The sequence below is a fragment of the Benincasa hispida genome, chromosome 11 (assembly GCF_009727055.1).
Source record: "Benincasa hispida cultivar B227 chromosome 11, ASM972705v1, whole genome shotgun sequence".
NCBI classification, from domain to species: domain Eukaryota; kingdom Viridiplantae; phylum Streptophyta; class Magnoliopsida; order Cucurbitales; family Cucurbitaceae; genus Benincasa; species Benincasa hispida.
This window is the reverse complement of record NC_052359.1, coordinates 8,106,099-8,110,753: the sequence shown is the minus strand read 5'-3', so window position 1 is coordinate 8,110,753 and position 4,655 is coordinate 8,106,099.

The window sequence follows — 4,655 nt, the reverse complement described above, 5'->3', positions numbered from 1 at the left end:
TACAAGATCGGACCACGAAATCAGTCACTTTTACTTTATAACGTTGTTTATTATTTAAGACTAACTATTTCAAAGCGATGATCTAGGTAACTTAACCTTAATCCCGAGCTAACTATGAACTCCTCTTTATTGGGGATTATCCTTATATTTGCATAGGTGAGGGTTGACTTAACCGCATCGGCTCATTAAACTCCCATTCTAGGGGTAAGATCGGATAGATAGCTGGGGACATAGGGCGCAAGAAACATGTTATGACATGAGGAGTGGGGATATCCCTGTGCAAAAGGGTTTGTACAAGATTCAGATGTCACTCTTACTTTATAATGCTAATTACTGTTTAAGACTGACTATTTCAAAGTGATGACCTAGGTAACTTGACCTTAATCCTGAGCTAACTACGAACTTCTGTTTATTTGAGATTATCCTTAGATTTGCATAAGTGAGGGTTGGCTCGACAACGTTGACTCAATAAACTCCCATTTCAGGGGTAAAACCGGATAGATAGTTGGGGACATAGAGTGCAAGAAGGAATTCATTCCTACCCCCTTTAGGGATAGTAGAGAAGTTGTTCCCTTAAGTGTTAATTATAGGTCTTGAACAAGGGGCCCTACCCTCTCATTGGCCCGAGAGGGACTCGGTTTGTTGATTGGATTACAAATCAATTGTTCATTAGAGGATCAATGGGACTTAAGGAATAAGAGGTAATCTCAGGGTTAAAATAGACAGTTGACCCAGTCGTTATTACGAACAACTTGTGAAGGGTTAACTTACTAATCATGATTATATCGAGTGGACATAATATATCTATAGTGAGGGGAGTTCAACTATGAGCTTTAGTGGAGTGACTTATTATTTAACGAATGGGAGTTAATTTGGTCTACTGAGTTTAGCCAATTAATCTTGGATTGTTGGAGTTCATGATCTGTAGGTCCGCGAGGTCCCCCTACTAGCTCGTAAATGGATTAGCTTTAGAGTAGCGTGATAAGTTAATTTGAAACCTTCAAATCATAATTAAAAGAATTAATAATTAGATGAGATATAATTACACATTTAATTTTAAGAATTAAACGGAATTGGAGAATTAATATTTAAATATGATTTAAATATATGAAGGTGGTTTTGTGTAAAATTAATTTAGTATTCGATATTAAATTAATTAGAATTATTTAAATTGTTTAAATAATTAATTATTAATTTTATTAGAAAATTAATTTATGAAATTAATTTTGCAAAATTAATAATATTTTCAATTTTATAAATCAAATTTATTTTTGAAATCAATTTTGTAAAATTGAAAAAGATTAGAAAATCACAAAATGGAAATTCGGTATTTTCCATTTACCTTCAAGTTGCTCACACAAAACTCATAAACTTTGGCTTCAATGACTCCAAGCATGAGCTGCATCTCATGTAGCCATCTTCTTTGCATGGTAGTCTGCAATATATCAAGAAAATTGGAGTGAAATTGATGCAATGTAATCGATAGAATTTTGCCGAAAATTCGCGTTGAAGAAGGAGTTCTTCAAGTGGGTTGCTGCTGTAAGTTATTCTCCGAGTTCCCTTAATTCAAGCTTATTTTGAGTCCCACAACTCAATCTAGAGCTCCAAGAAGATAGTAGGGAAGATCTTGAGGTGGTCTACAACAAGATTTGGAGAATTTTGCAGTTGAAAATCGAGATTTCAAGGGTTCTACAAAGGTATGACTTAAAACCCACTTGTTTCTGCAAGAGCATGCTTTAGTTTCTTCCAAAATTAATGAATTAGAGTGCTTATTAATCCTTGTTGCTTCTGTTGCGTGCTGATACAATCCATCACAGATTTAGTAGGAAGCGGTGAATACCATCTCGATTGGAACAAGAGGAAGCATATTGAAAAAATTAATGGCAAGTACCATAGTCCTCTCATCCGAGTCTATTATTGAAGATGTCTAGGTTGGTGATATGTTTTTAAGCAAAATAATATTTGGCTAAGAAGTAACGTCTTTGCCATTAGGAAGAACTTTCAATATAGTGTTGATAGATCTACGAAGAAGTTATATAGTTTAAGATGCGTAGAATCTGTTGGAGTTAGCAAGCTAACAACGGAAGATTTTAGGATCATTAAGCACTCTAATTCGTTAATTTTAGCAACAAACCAAGCATGTTCATAAGATAAAATGAGGGTTTCAACAACATACCTTCAAGACCTTCTTCAATCCACGAAATCAACTCCAATTTCCTCAACTACTGGTTGTAAACCACCAAAAGATCTTCTGTACTATTCTCTAGGACCTTAGATTGAGTAATGAAACTCAAAATGAGCAGAATTTGAAGGGAATTATGAAGGAGATCACATTGGTTTTGTCTTATGTTAAAGAACACTTCTTCATCAGAAAAATCATATCAATCACCACTTTTGCACGCCTTTCTTCAGTCAATAATACCCAGTTTTAATCAGTATCCTCATGCAACTCAATTACACAAAATCGAGACAGCTCCTACTTGACTGAATTTAGTGGATTGATGATGTTTGTGTAAGTGGAAAAATCCCACTTTAATGGGTCTTTCCAACTTTTCAAATTTAAATCAATTTTAATCAAATTAAAATTGAATTTCCAATTTTCAAAATCAATTCTATTCAAAATTGATTTTGAAATTATTTAATTGAATTTTCATTAAAATTCAATTTTAATCCAATTTTCCAAAAAAATCAATTAAACAAAAATGATTTTCTCAATTTGAATTTTTCACAAACGTTCAAATTTCCAATTTTAAATTTAATTGATTTAATTAATTAAACAATTTAATTATTCTATCAATTTAATATCAAATATTAAATTAATTAAATATCAATTCCACAACCATATATCTCTATTAACGAAAATTAATATTTAAATCATATTTAAATTTGATCCATTCCTCCAGTTTTGTTTTATTTGATAATTAAACGTGTAATTATATTGCATATAATTTCTAATTCCCTTAATTTGAATTTGAACGTTTCAAATTAACTCATTACGCTATTCTAATGTTTATTCCGTTTGTGAGCTAATAGAGAGATCTAATAGACCTAAAGATCATGGACTCCAATGATCCGAGATTAACCGTCTAAATTTTTTAACCTAATTAACTAACATTCATTAACTACTGGTCACCCTACTAAAGGCCAGTAGTTGCATTCCCCTCATGGTAGATATATTTCTGTCCACTTGATTTAACCATAATCAATAAGTCGACCCTTCAGAGGTTATTCGTAATAACGACTGGGTCAAATATTGTTTTACCCCGAGATTACATCTTGTTCCTTAAGTCTCACTGATCCTTCTAATGAACAATTGGTTTGTGATCCAAATACTAAACCGAGTCTCTCTTGGGTTAGTGAGAAGGTGGGGCTCCTTATTCAAGACCTAGAATTAGTAATTAAGGGAACAACCTCTCTACTACCCCTAAAAGTGGGTAGGAGTGATTTTTTGGGTTGTATGTTCTAAAAGCTCGCAGTTTTTAATGTTAAACATATTCTATTATCAATAAAGATGTTATTGACGTTTATTCAATAAAACTGTTGTTGAATATGTGAATTGCACTTGTGAAGACTAAATCTAATAGACTGAAGATCTATGACTATTATATGAATACATAAACTTTATGTGGATATATAAGAGTGGACCAAGTTCAGTAAATAGCCAAAATGGTCTATAATATACGAATGAGGTTGGGTACCTTATTCTGGTAACATTATCGGATGCGGTCCATTCTGTAGTTGTTACAATTTGTTGTAAATGAAGGAAATCAATTGCGAGGATTTCCATGAGCAGCGAAAGAGATCGTTCCAAATTCCATTCGAGTGAACACAATTAATTACAGTCTAAAACGGAAACTTAACGGGTCATGCACAAAACGAAATTACAGCGTGCTAAACGATGATACAAGGGATAGAGGATGCATACCTTTGAAGAACCATTCTTCATGACTCCCTCGATCAATCTCCAAACGTCTAAGAACAACACGTTCAAATGTAATGACCGGTACACAACACGAACACAACCTCCACAAAACCAACGAGTCTCACTCGATCCATGAATTGAGTGAGGACACCACCACAATGGTTACCTTGGTATTATCGATGTGAGAATCTAGGAGTTGTGGGCTTTATCTGATCTTGGCTTGAGGAAGAGACTGGAGGTCTACAATTGAGTAGATGATTGAGCAAGTGGGAGATAATACACTATCTATCATATAGATGATGTTCTCAATCGTGTAGCAAACGACAACCTATCGTATAAACTTAACCACTCGATCATTTAGCTACGACTAGTTGAGTGACTATCGTATAATCAAAGGTATGCGATCGTTTAATCTCTACACAACAATCGCTTGGTGAAACTCTTTCACTTGATATCGTATAATCAAAGGTATGCGATCGTTTAGGAAAACATTTTTTCTTTTATCTCACGGTTACCATAAAACCACCAATAATCTCCCACTCAATCGGTTATTAGAGAAAAAGAAATTAATTATCATATAATCAATATATTATAAATAAATATGATAACCAACTTACCATATTATATTTATAACCTATAGTTTTAATATTTCATCTCATGAAACATATAAATCATAGTTTTTTTTTCTTTCTATTTTATGGTACTTAATGTAAATTATATTTACATTAATTCC